This window comes from Melopsittacus undulatus, chromosome 1 (genome assembly GCF_012275295.1).
Source record: "Melopsittacus undulatus isolate bMelUnd1 chromosome 1, bMelUnd1.mat.Z, whole genome shotgun sequence".
Lineage (NCBI taxonomy): Eukaryota > Metazoa > Chordata > Aves > Psittaciformes > Psittaculidae > Melopsittacus > Melopsittacus undulatus.
The window spans coordinates 14105923-14120623 of record NC_047527.1 but is presented as its reverse complement, the minus strand read 5'-3'; the positions used below and the strand labels follow the sequence as shown (position 1 = coordinate 14120623).

Sequence of the window (14701 nt, the reverse complement as noted above, 5' to 3'; positions counted from 1 at the left end):
AGAGATAATCCAGTTCTCAATATACTGGAATGGCAGCTTTCTGGGAAAAGTACAGAATTTTCTCCAACTCACCTTCAAACCAAACTGCTCGACCAGTTCATTTTTAGTAGGCTTTGATCAAACTTAGAGACTTTACTTAAACTATCTTTTTTTACATGTTTGGCCTGAAAATCTTGAATTAGCACAAAAGTTGGTTGTAGTAGTTACTGTCAAATAATTTGAAAATAAAAAAGGGAAGAAAAATAAAAAGGAAAACAAAATAAAAATAAGAAAAAAACAAAATGGGGATAAAAGAGAAAAATAAACAGGAAAAAAGAAAAAGAAAAAAAAACAAAGAAAGAAAAAGACAAAATTAGAATGCTGCAACCAACAGTGGTAGCTCCACAGCAGCAGCTGTTGAAGGAGCTGGCCAGGTGCACAGACTATGGTGCTGTGATGTAGCTGTATCAGGTTTGACTCATCTTTTTTGTTTAATATATAAGCTTAGGAGGCTAAAACAGAAAGCGAATTTATCTAAACCTGTTCTTGCTTCCTATCAGATTCCCGATTCACTGGAGAGTCTACTAGAGACTGTCAGGGAAGTGAGAGTCACCTGAGACATTTTTATAGGAGCTCTCCAAGATAGATAGAGATGCCAGAAATAACTAATCAATTTTTCCAGCTCATCTTCTTTTTAGCTAAGTGAAAACTGAAAGTAAGAGATAATAAAGCTGATGAGGAAGGGTTGTTCAAGCCTGAACACATCAACCTGTCCTTGACAGTCTGTGAAATCAGCCAGCTGTGATACTGGCCTGATGATTAAAGGTTTTATTTCCCCCAATTATGCAGAATAAAGATGTTGCAGCCTTTCCACCTGCACTTTTCTAAGGGGATTTAACTTCAGAGCCAACTTCACTTTACATGCTGGCTTAGTAGAAGTCATGCAGGGATTTTATGCATGTGGTACCTATTACGTGCACTGGAAGCAGTGCCACTTCTCTTGCCATGGTATGTTTCTTGGAGGAAGGAAACTACCTACTTTCTTGCACCAAATATGACTGCTGAAGGGACTAAAGACATAATCTGTAGTGTTGTTTTGAAGCAAAAGGCAAGAATCAGAGTACAGACTCAACCTTTTTACACAGCTGTCCTGCACAGCTAAGTGTGATAGCCTCAGTGCTTATGTGTGCTCTGCACCCAGGCCCAGGAGTGGATGCATCCCCAGAATAACACAGGGGTGCATTCATTTTGCTATAATAAAAAATAAACCATCTGATGATACTCTGTTACACAAAAATCCCCCAACAGTTTTCCCCATGGAGGTACAAAGCTGCTTCTTTCATACTCAAATATAGCAAAATGGTGCTTAGGCACGTTTAGTCTGAAAATGCTGTCGAATGCCATGCTGCTTCAGACAAAGGAATATTTACAGTAGTCTGTTCTCAAAACTCAAGTCACTTTTACCCAGTAGTTTATAGTTACAAACAACAGCAACTCACACGCCTTTGGGCACTTGTGTCAAAAAGCTTTTATTGAGATGGGTTCAACACACTCAGACACAGCAAGGCACTGCTGATGCAGAAAACTTTGTCATATTTAGCAAGCATGTTGCAATAAACGAGAGCCATTTGGGAAGGGATCTGCCTTAACAATTCAACTACATGTCAGGCAAGGGCTCTGGCTTAACATTTCAACTGCATCTGTTCACCTCCACTGCACTGCAATACAAAAAACATCAGAAAATCATTCTTTGTGGCAAAGGAAAATAAATAAGGGCTGCAAATTGTAATATATTGTTTATTATTGGATTAATCTTAGGCGGAGACATCCACATGAAGGAAAATTCATAGGAAAGGGACAATCTGCCATAAAAGCCTACTTGGTGACTAAGCAAAACACAGAATGTCTAGGTCTGCTTGTGTCAGGCAGCAGATCAGTGAGAAAACCAAAAACAGTGTGGGTTTGCCAAGCCTCACCTCAGCAGCCTGGTGCAAGATCCAAAACAAAAGTGTCTATAATACTTAGATTTCTTTAGGAGTGAAGTTGTTCTTAAAACTTCATAATCTGTTTTCTGGGCTGGAGGGGCTATCTTCCTATTGATTTTAAAATATCTGCCAGCTTTCTTACAATTCTGCTCTACTATTAAATACAAAGGCTGCATTTCTTACAGCCCATCATTATTGCTTTCCTCCTTCCTGTGCTTTGGAATTTATACTAGTTTTTGATTTAGGTACAGTAGTCATGGGCTACCTAAGGAAATTTTCACCTAAGTAGTAATTTCCACCTAAGGAAAAAGAAATTTCAGTTTCAAATATGCATGGCTGATTTAATTTCTAAAGAAAGCTTGCTCTGTTCACATGCAGCTGCCTCCTCCATCATCAGTGGGACATCAACACTGACTGCTTGTGACACAAGTGCAGTAATGCTGTGTTGGTAACCTACAGTCTGTTCACATCACTCATCCTTTCAGACTACTGAATTCAATAGGAGTTTTTCTACACTGTTTCTTACTTACCAGAGAAAGAGCATTCAGAGATTGCATCACTGACAAAATCAAACTTTCTGAAGTTGGGAAATAACAGATTCGCATTTGCCCAGATGTTCTAAATTCTCATACTTTGTGTTCAGGCTAGGCACGAAATGGAGAAGGGCGGATGGGCAGTGTTGCAGAATGAAGAATACTTGGGAAACCCCAGGTTTGATAGTTCCTAATTTCAAAGTGTTGATTTTGTAACCAGATCTAACTTCATAAGAATCAGGGCCCTGGGGAAGAAAGTATCCATGACGAAAGCAACTGAAGATCGCAGCAGAACACACAAACACCAGGCTGAATTTGGGTTGGCCAGACAGACAAATATCCAGCATTTCCCAACCTCAGAGGACTTGGTTTTCTACCTAAGGGGAAAAAAAAAGAAGTGTCAGTTTCAAGTATGTGTTGCTGATTTACTTTTTAAAGAAAGCCTGCTCTGTTCACATGCAGCCGCCTCTCCATCATCAATGGGACATCAACGCTGACTGCTTGCGATAGCTACACAAAGCCAACTGAACGCTCTCAGCTACCAGTCACACACACTTTGCTGCTATGGAGAGAACTTGTGGACAAGGGAATGGAGAGGGCTCCCAGACTGGGGTAAAGGAGGGAGCCTCTCCCAGCCCCCTTTCGCCAGAGAGCAGCTCCAGCACCCCTGTAACCATTCCTGCTGTGCTGGCTGCAGTGGAGTTACCAGCATGGGCTTGTGGTGCCAGCCCAGGTGCCCCAGCTTCCCTAAGCTCTGGAAAAGAGAGGTGCAAAACATCTCTGAATCTGATGAGGGCTCCCAGGCGTGCAGGTGCCAGCTGCCACCCTGATGATTAAAGCAATACGAGATACAGCCCACCACAGAGCATCAGGTTGGAGAAAAATTTCCTCCTGCATTTCCACATGTGGGGTGCCTATTGCTGGTCCTGACTAACCCAATCAAAGTGCTATTACTGACTTCAGAATGAGAGGAATCCCAGTGCCAAACAGCTTTCATATCTGGTCTTCCTGACTGAATCAGAATTTTAAATGTACAAAGCTAATAGTGAGTGTCTGCCACAGTTATTACGGGAAGCAAAAAAGAATAATGTCATGCAATGGCACATTTGTCTCCCAATAAGCTTTGATGTCAGGAAACAGAATACCCAAGTACAACTATTTTTCTAACTTGTTCATCTTTGGGGGTTGCCAGAATCAGGTCTTTTTTCCTCCCAGACCACCACAAAGTTGAGACATGGAGAACAAGTGATAATCCACATGACTCTGGATCTCTGGAATGGCTGGTTACAGGACATGTTTATTCATTTTTTCCAGTCAGTGGGCATTACAGAAGTACGGGACAGCAAAACTGAGGTTATGCTCATAGTTCCCAAGTGACTATCAGGAGCATGCACTTTCAGTCTCTGATACAGATGATAGTAGATATTTTCAAGAAGCAAAGGGAAGACACAGCCCAGCTTTGTGAAACTGCGTAGAAGACAATAACTTATAAAATTTGTATCTATGGACATGAAATTGTATTGTTGGGCAAAAGCACAAGAATGTCTTTAATAGAAACCTCTGCATACATCTTGTTACCATATTACTTGTCACGTGAATTCACCCTGTGCTTTTGCTGCTTTCCAAAGTAAGTAACAATGACTTGGAATGGAAAGCCCTTTGATAATCCATTCTTATGTTCTATTACATACACCTGTTCCCATTGTGAGTTTATGTCATTCTGGTGATGACGTGGACTGGACTCTTCATATTTAAACACTGAATTTTTCATGCCGTATAATTCACAAAGGATTTAGTACAAAACTCAAGGAAGTTAAATGCGCTGTTCTATTTCTCCATCACAGAACTTCTACTCTTCATTTTCATTCTGAACACTTACCTGCAAAACTGCTTCTTGGAGTCATGCTTTTTCATTTATTTGCATTCAAAGACCCACTGGAGAAGCTCTTTCCAGTTCTGTAGCTTCCCTGTATTTTTCTCTTTACCCTATTTTCTCCTTTCCACAGAAAGGTAGCTTGAGATATTCTTGTTGCTCCCATTCTTTCTCAATTGCATTATGCATCCTTCCCAAACCCATCACATGTCTTTCCAGTATAACAAGGTGGGACTAAAATAGCTACCTGGCTTTCTTATCATTGCAGAATTTGTTTCCTCCACATAAAGGTACATAGTAAGATGCTTTGTGAAAATCTATTAGAATCAACTCTTCAGAGTTAAGAGATACTACAACCAAAGGAAAAATACAGGCTTATTCAGGCAAAATGCTGAGGTTTTATTGCAAATATCTGAACTCAGTTTCTTTCTCAGGACAGACACTGAGGAGCATCAAATGAGAACAGTCAAGGTCACTAAGGACAGCCAGGCAACATCTCAGTCACCTCCCTACATGATAGGCAGTGGTAAGATGAAAGCCTCCAACTTAAATAGCTGTGGAGTTTGTCAAGAACACTATATGCTGCAAGATAAAACAGTGGACCTCAGGACTGTTATTTAATGGACAGCAAACCAAGAAATATGTTTTGCTGCGTGCCAAAAAACATCACTGGTAAGAAGTATAGCACTTCAGGATGGAAGGTGCTCTCTTGACTGCAACACACCATGCCATAAATCAACTTTTTAGGATACAGGATGAAGAACTAGGTTGCATTTGGGCCTAAAATTAATAGGAAGTTATAAATACTTCAAATGAAATTGTTTATTTAAACAGAAATGCACATTAAATATACTTTAATAAACATGCAGTGCAGAAGATCCAGCAGGTCACAGAATGAGGCTAACTAGCCACTGGAGCAGAATAGTTGTGTTTGCACTCACTTGAAGTAGTTAAATAAAGATGACACAGCTTCCCATCACCACCAGCAGCTGTGAGCAGGAATGGTGCAGTGAAATTCCAAGGCTTATGTTATGCAGGAGGCCAGCTGGGATCATCATAATGTTCCCTTTTGGTTTTAAAAGCTCTGAATACTAGACATAATCCTTGTAATTAATCTAGCTCCATAGGCTTCTGTTTACGAGTCAGTTATTTTGGCTCTCTGTATCAGGAGAAAAAACTAGTTGCAGCCAGTCAGGGTTTATTGAAAATAGGGAATTACTATTTGGAGCAAAGTCTGTTTCTAAAAAGCCTGCTGTATAAGGCTAAGCTCTTTGGAAACACCGAAGTTGATCTCTATGACACATCCTATTTGCCGAAAGTTTACGGTAGATTGACTCATGCAGTTTTATGTTGTGCTCTGTTTAAAATGCTATTTTTTTTTCAGTTGAGTAGTAGCTGTTTCAGTGGTTACCTTTTGGTTTGATGGTTTGTTTTTATAGGGCAGAGAAAGTTTACCCAAATTACGAGCAGTTGCCAGTACTGACTGAAGAAAAATGTCATCCTGACATTGATTTCTTTGGGGAATGAATCATGCAGCCATATAACTTTTAGCAGTGCTGTCTGTCTAGATTTGTGATCTTTTTTCATTCTTTTAGTACAAAATTTGTCACTTGAAACAATGCGTGATGTCTCGTCTTAAGCTTATTTATAATTTTCCATCTGTTTACTAACAGTTCTGTTCTGTGTGTCACTCATGTCTGGCATATGCATCATCAGTAGTTCCATTTCAGTATAGAAACCCATAATTTCACTTTATATTTTGTCCATATGTATCATTTTTGTGGCTACGTTTTATCCATGATGCTGCATTACAAGGAGGCCTTCTTAATGATAGAAACCATAGTACAAGTCCCAAATATAGCACAAATTGCAGACAGCCGTTCAGGGGTATTTTTGGTTTTGACAATTAATGACTGCCTACATGAAAATTTAATGCATTGCATCACATAAAATAAGAACAACAATGGAAAACCAATGGCACATCCCTTTGGAGAGACCCCTTGAGCTCAGCTAATCCAAAGAAAATCAAGCCAGCTAAATCTTTAAATCAGCACAAACAGCAAACCTAAGTAATGAATATAGCTTTATGGATTTCTTCAGGCTAGATCCTGCTCACTTGAAATGCTCCACTTAGGAGGAAAGAGCTGAGGAGTCCCAGGAGCAGCCAAATCAAAGCAGCAGATGTTTCTGGTGTGATTCTAATCCCATGTAATTAGAATAACAGATAAATCATAACTTCCCATTTTCTTATCCCTGCTTTCTTTTTAGAATTGCTCAGTTCCTTTGTTTCTTTCCTCTATTAGTGTGTGTCCCTACTACTTAGTTTTTCTTTATGAAGTGCTGGTTGGTGCAAATCTTTGGAGGTATAAAGCCATTATGTTTGCCATATCTAGAGACTCTAGTTAATAAATATCATAGAATAATAGAATTGTAGAATTGTAGAACCACAGATTGGTTTGGGTTGGAAGGCACCTCAAGGGTCATCCAGTTCCAACCCCCCTGCCACAGGCAGGGCCACCTTCCACTAGATCAGGTTGTTCAAAGCCCCATCCAGCCTGGTCTTATTTAAAACAGTAAAATACCAATCCTTGTCCTTTGCCTCTTTGAAAAAGGGCAGCTCAGCATTTAGTTTGCGTCCCTATTGCCCTCCCCACTACAGCACAGAGAGACACTCACTGAACACGTGCCTGTCTGTGTGCCATAGCATGACAGCAGCACGGTCATCACATCTGAGGGAGTTGGCACTGAGGACTCACTGGCATCCACACACAGGGAAAAACTCACAGTTACTGACTCATTCCCCGCCACAGATCCTCCTTAAAGGAAAACACGTGCTATCTGTGAATCCCTTCCTTGTGCTAACAAGCAGTAATTCACTTTCAGATCGATTAGGTCTAGAAAATGACAAAGAAAAAGTTCTCAGTGAACAGTTCTTGCTGTGGAATTGGCACAGGCAACATCAAGCAGGATGCCAGTCTAAATCCAATTCCAGTGCTCATCTGTACCCTTCTGAAATTGGCTTCCCACCTCTGTGAGCAGGCACTGTGCCATCCTACTGTATGGGTACTGGGTAGGCAGCCATGCGATCATGCGCACACACTGACTGTGGGCAAGAAGGGCACAAATCCAAGCACAAGAATGTGGATACAACAGCATGGCTGGAGCTTCTCCACAGATTCAACAGTTAATGGACCATGTCAACAGCATGAAGCTGGAATCACCTCCAGGATCATCCAAACAACCTCTTCCACTGCGTGAAGTCATTTTTGCTGCCAAGGGATCAGAACATATGTGACACAAGAAGAAGGAGGAGAGGAAAGAGAAGAGCAATTGGAGATTTCTTAATGATGTGTTCTGCATTCAAGCTCTGCCTGCTCTTTGTGTAGTCTTTATTCTTTTGATCAGGCTGTGGGCTTTGGAAAGAGAACATCTGATCTGTGATGCAGCACTGTGGATGCTTTGCATGGTGAATCTCTTCTGTGCTATAAAGCCAAGGACTAGTTAATATTAGAGGTGATCTCTTACCATTAACCCAGCTGCTTTCCAGTTCAGGTTTATTCTCAACCGGTTATGGCTGGTTATGGCCCAAGGGCTAAGACCTTCCTACCACAATGTAGGACAAAAACTTATCAGGATCTAGTGCTTCCTCCCAGCATGTGCTGCCCTGAGTAAACTGCAAGCACCTAGCAGATTGTGGCAATTTCATGCTCCTTAAACTGAAAGTGACTGTGAATCCCATAAAAAGTTGGAACCTCCAAAACCCTTGGATGAATTACAATGCTACACAATATTTTAATGACAGTGTTGGACATGGTCTGACACTGTCCTTGGAAGTGATTTAATGTTACTTCCAAACTCATAAATTCTTTTGAATACTTTTTGTCATAAAAGACCACACATTAAATACAACTATTCACCAGTTTTTGGTAATGAGAAATACTGTGCTGATTTATGACCTTTTCTTCTATACCTGTACTTATATTGTTGCAGCCAGAGAGCAGCTAGATTAAAAAGCAAAGCACCCAAGCAAGGTGCCACTTCCTGTGTTGGGATGAGACAAATAAAAACTTGAAGTTTAGGGAATTTTGCCTTGGGGAAAAATGCTGAAAACTCAGTGGTTCCCAACAGTTCCCATCAATGGCAAAGTAATTACTATACAGAAATCTTTTTATAAACCCTGTAGCTCACTTTTTTCCTTGCCTTTTTTCCTGGCTCAGCAGTAGTTCCAAGTGCTGTGAATTACTCTAAATGGTAGAAGTCACAGCAGTCCTTTTATCCAGCCCGTGCTAGTGCTGTGCTTTATATGTTAAACTTCTAAACCCAGTCGTAATGACACCACATTATATACCTAAGCCAGTGTCTACAGTTCAGAGACATGCCTATGAAGCAGGGACTAGAATCCAGCTTTCCAGTTACCAAATCCCAGGTCACATCTCCAGAGGTACTAGCAATAATCAGAATTGAGCAGAAAAATACCTTTTCTTTTCTCTTTTTATCTTTCTTCATTGTACAAAGCTTTGAGTTGTAAAAAGTCAAATTCACCAATTCAGTAACAGGTTAAAAAAATAGAGAAAAAAAGAAAAAAAGCAAACCAAGCAGCTTTTTGAGCATGGACCAAGGGAAGGGATTTTTCCCTTCTTTTCTGTTTAGGCCGTCAAGCAGAAAATAAGCCACCACCATCACCCCCCCCCCCCCCTTTCAGTAGCAAACAGTTTGTCAGACAAACTAGGAAGGTGAGAGAATGAGGTTCAATGCTTTCTTTTTCTTTCCAGAAAGACACTCACACAGACATAAAACCAGCATTATGGTACACATTACACAACACTGTGAGCCCCCAGACACTGGAGGAGGAACTCAGGAGGTAAGACATTGTTCACTGTGTGGGGTAGATGCCTTGAGACACATTTGGTAGCAGGGTTCAGACAGCAACCAAGGCCAGGAGTTCTGAGAGCCCCTTCGAAGCAGTGAGCAGTTGCTGACACCACTGATGGTGTTCAACACCACAGAAACTGCCTGGTTTAGACTATGCACATATTATCACATACCAATGGGCTAGGAGGGAGGTATTCAAGCTTTCTCTGATTTTCTGTGCATCCTTCCTTGTTCACTGTGTTTCCTTTTCTCTCATCTTCCTCGCACCTTTGCCTTCCTCTTTTGCTGGATGAGCTTATAACCTTAGAGGGGAGGTAGCTGCTTCTGGTTTGCTGGGGTTTCCTTTGCAAATTGCTGAAGAAAGTGCTAAGATCTGTTAGGCTCTGGCTCTGTTTGGAAAGTGTGCAGCAGAGTTTGAATTGAAAAAGAATAAAACCAAAATTAAATGCTAATATATATAACCTATAAATACATGTGTTTAACAGGAAGGTCAAATGGGTAATGCAAGGCACAGCAGCTGAATGACAGTACCAGAAGGATAAGATCCTGTAAGACTTGACAGACCTTGTGCTTTGAAGCTTTGTCATTGCTCTGCATGATAAATAGGTGCTATATGAAATCTACAGGTCAGCACATCACTTAGGTACCACTTACTCATATGCATGTTTTATCCTGGGCACAAGGTTAGTATCTTCCATCTCTTGTGACTGTGTCTTCCACCCATCATACGGCTTTCTCCAGAGCACCCCATACAGTTCATGGCTTCCTGGAAGGGTTGTGAGCTTGTCGGCAAGCAAAACTCAGCTTTGCACTAATACAAAGCTTCGTACAAGGCTCTGCCAGTCTGTACTTCAAAGTCAGTGACTGGTCTAAACCTTTTAAAAAGGGTTAAAGAGAACAGCTTTAACCTTTTTTGGTTTGTCGTGGTGGGCAGTATCCCCGTTCTCTTGGGGTGACTTGTGCACAGCTTTGCTGCTGATCCCTACTATAAACTTAGAAAGCAAACTCAAAAGACCACACACCAGTTGTATCTCAGCTCACAGCAGTGTGTTTAGGTCTGTTTCTGAATATAAATGCTTTCATTAGCCATGCAATCCTCTGCTTAATTGCTTACATGACATTTGATTTTCTATTTTTTATAGAGAGGAGCCTCAAACCAGAACGGGAAGGGTATAACTGGGCAGGACAGAAGTGTGATCCCAAGCAGAACATTATATTTGGTCCCTATTTCTGCAGCCCAAAATAACAACTCTCCAAGGAGCAATGGAGATATTCAAATTCCAGAGCCAGAACTAAGCTCTGTAGCTCAAGACATAATGAGATCTCTGGGAGGAGAGTGAAAGAGAACCCTGAAGGACAGAAATGCCTGAGATAAGAATGCAACAATCCGAGGCTGGGTACATGCTCATGATCTCTCATGTGTAAGCAAACAGTTAAATTTGTGTCAGGGAGCAGCATGTTCAGTTTTCTGAAGAAGACATTTCCCAGAAGGAATTACATAAATATTTATGAAAATGAAGCAGGAAATATTTTCCCAGGGTAGGACACTGCTCAGAGCTGCACCAGGTCAGCAGCAGCCGGGGTTTGTTTTGTCAGTTTTCCCCTGGAACTGAATCATTGCCCTCTTGTTTGCAAAAATCTGTTTGACACAGGAAGAGACTGCACTTAGATAAACACAATTACAAACCACACCGAGTATTTCACTTTCTATCACATCTCTGAATGCATATGTAACTGCCTTCTTTGACAGATTCTTTGAGTGATTACATGGAAAACAATAGCAATAGGTCCTAGGCCCATCAGGAAAGCTGATGCCATATGAGGGAAGTCAAAGGCACCTTCAGTAGAATTAAAAGCCTGCAAGCTATCTGTCTGAGAAGCATTCTCAATGAACGTGTTCACAATAAAAGTGTTTATACACGTTTACTATGAGACAATAAATTCTTGCAAATCCAGGAGTTAGAAACACAAATTGTAATGCACTGCTACTGGAGTGAGCAGAAGTTACACACCGCTGAGTCCTGTTTAATAACACAGTACAGAGCTCAGCACCACACCTCACTAAGCATCCAGCAGCTCGCTGGATTTGTGGTCCACAACCCAAGGTGCTTCTGAGATCTCAGTACTGACCAGCAGTCTTGCTCCCTGGGCACCAACTGCATCCAAATCCCTCCTGCGTTGCAGCAAACACTTCCAGCTGGAATCTGGGTCACATTATCTGTTTAAGGGCTAAAAGCTGCAGAGGACAGGAGTGGGAAAGGAGAAGTAGGAGTATCTTAAGAAGGGGTGTAAGCTCTAAAGCAGACCTAAGCTTTCCTTAGAGCATCATCCCTGCTTAAGACAAGGGAACACTCACACTCTTCCCTCAAAGTACCCAACTCCACAAAGTCAAACTCACCAGCAGGAAACCAGGGAGATCACAGTTGATATGATTCTATGATTCTGTGATAGGGGCACATGAATTTTTACACTGCCAAGGCTGACAAAGCCCCTCAAATATCCATCAAGAATGGCCTAAAATCATTAGAGTCCTGTAAGCTCTTTTACTGATCATAGAAGCAGAAGCTTTTGGAGGAATTTGTCCTTGGTTTGGTTCTTTTGTCAGTTATTTCAGGCATATCAAGGTCTAATCATTGTTTATATCTTACTCAGAGGAACAACAACTGGTAGGGACTGTGTTTACAGGCACAAGAAAACATTGTGTGGTGTCAAAACCAAAAATGACACTTTACAAAATAGCCCTGAGATTACTTTCCTCCCAGTTCTTGGCAAACCACATGTTAATGCCTTTCCTCTTCCATTCTCTCTAAGCTTTGCCACTGTGATTGATGTATCCGGTATGACAGGCTGAAACACTCCAAATCATCATGACCTCTGAAACCAGGAGAACTAAAACCATCTAGGATACCAAAACAGAGAAATATGGTACTACATTTTTCTTTTACTCCAGATGCCTCCAGATTTATTCAGTACAGTAAGGTACAGAAGAAGAAAGTTCTCCTTCATACTACATTTGGGTTAGAAAGGATGCTAACAGACTCTCAGCACTTCTGGCTAAATCAGCTCATGGTTATAAGCAGGATGTATTAACCTGGAGTCCGACCACAGGATATGCGACTCTATGAATTATTAAAATTGGCTGTATATATGGCCACCTTTTGATGAACACTGTTTCATGATGTTGTCTGTGCTCTTTATGCTCTATTGACATTTAACTCCTAGCATCTGAAGAATAAGCAAGTGAAGATAATACAAATTACCAACAAAGTACGTGGACTCCAAGGAGGCAATGCACTACACAAAGGTTATCTGACTACTGCTGATCTCAAGGAAACCAAAACTTTCAGGATTTTCTTTTGTGTCTCCGCACGGTTTCCTTGTAAAACATTAACACCATGGGAAACGTTTGCTTTATGTCTTTTGTATCTGGACAACACTGCCTGGTTTATTTCTCACTGTTGCCTACAGACATTTCTCTGTGTCCGGTTCAATGAGAATTAACATGCACAATAGGCAGCGTGCCTCATTAAATCTCCATCAGCAAGGAAGATGCTTGAAGATTTTTCAATAACACTGGTTTATAAATACTCATTTGCCAAACACAGGCTTTTTTTTGCTAGTATACCAGTTCTAATGGATTGCCTGTTAAGGTAGGCTTCCTAGCTCCAGGACAGGATTTCTGGTCCAACATACAGTAAGACATAACTGATTAGCAAACAGCCTTGTTATAAGGCAATATAACCTTAAGGCTCTAGTGCAAACATCGGTTTGGAATAGTTACACAGAGAAAGAATTTCAATCTGCATCGCCTATATTTTATATAAGTGCCTTCATTACCAAGTTCTTGGATATATTACACTTAATTTCTTACTGTGTCTTTAGGGGATTTGTTACCATCATTGATGGAAATAAAAAGTAGGGTCTTGGTTTCTTTGCTAATGTGGAATGAGAACACTTGTTAAATAATAACAGCAATAGTTCTATCAGAAAAATGTTCCCTGCTTAGTTCTGGTCAGTGACTGAAGTGGTTAAATAAATGGTTTCCTCTCTAACTTACACTTGCCCCTCTTTATCCTGATAAATAACAAAGAAGTCACTGTAAGTCTCTCAGTACTGTGGAACATATAGCATCATTCACGTCACTTTGGCAACATTTCCCAAACAGCCTCCTCCAAAGCTAAGTACACTAGCTTCCCACTCCTACGCTCTCTATTCTTGCTCTTACATTGACCTTCTGCTCACAAAATGGAAAGTGAGGAGAAGAAAAAGATAAATAAAACAGATTTACAGTGTACAAGTCAGAGGCACACTGCCCAATGCAAATCACAGAGGGACAAGTTTATTCCTGGTATGACTCTATCCAACTATAATCCCGGCTTTCTCTTTCCTCCCCCTCTAGCTGTGGTGTATCCATTATCAAGGCCGTATTTAAGGGTGTTACTTAGATTACATTCTTTAGGACAGAGACCACTATTTATTTCTGAGAAGTACTGTACACTGTTTAACAAAAAAAGAGAAGTGTTTTGAAAAGTGGGACAGTCTGTGACCAGGCTGGAAAGAAAGAGGGAGACCAATGTCTTGACCCCTCTTGTGACTTTGGCCAACATTTCATCCCAGATGAAAGCTTGAAATCAAAGCCTTCCTTCAGCCTTTAAATAAAAGTATTCACTTTTACATCAATGTTGCTATTTATTCTGTCTGTCAAAAGGCTGGAAAGTTGTAGAGGCTAAGGAACTAATATTCCCTAAAGTAATGAGGAAAGCATCTCAAAAGCTGTTATCACAGGACATACATTTTTTGCCTAGAAAGCAAAGCAAACCTGCTCTCACACGCAAGACAGTTTAAAAGCATAATTCAGCTTTTGAGTTTTGAAGCCATCTCCTACATTGCGTGAGAAAGGAGAAGTTTATGAAATTCCTGGAAAGATTACACATACTCATCTCCCCTTTCTTTTCTGCCAGGACACTTTGAATGATCTGCTGTCCCTGGGTACTGTGCTCTCCCAAAATGAAAGCTAGAGCTTTTTCTAGGAAATGATTCCTCACAGATGGATATCTGTCACAGCTGCTTCCAATGGAGTATATAGCGGTTTTGCATGCTATCTGTTCCACCATCTGTGAGGCCTCTTCTCACACCTAGCTTTGAAATCCCAGCACCCAGCTGAAAACCTGACAGCTACCCCCTGGGATTTGAACCAGCAGCAGCTTCCTGGACAACCCAAAGATGACATTCTGCTGGGACCTATGCTACGCCACTGTCCCGATACACGGCCTCCCCCATGTGCAGTACAGGAGAAACATAAATAGGAGGAGGTCCTGCAGTGATTCAAGCTCATCTTGCTCTGTGGCTTCAGTCCTGAAGTCTCTCCTTACCGTACTGTGTCTATTAACACAATCTGGGCTTGGAGCAGCCATTATGGAGCAATCTGTATGCACCATAAAATCATAATTTATGGGTTT

At 41.0% G+C, this 14701-nt stretch overlaps 1 long non-coding RNA gene across 1 annotated transcript; it reads right to left on the bottom strand.

The window, feature by feature from the left end:
* Positions 1–1488: 1488 nt before the first annotated feature.
* LOC117436872 (uncharacterized) lies at positions 1489–2867 on the bottom strand. The gene is made up of 2 exons (XR_004550200.1): positions 2495–2867; positions 1489–1697 (listed from the first exon to the last, which is right to left on the bottom strand). It is a non-coding gene; the product is annotated as an uncharacterized lncRNA (long non-coding RNA).
* Positions 2868–14701: the final 11834 nt, after the last annotated feature.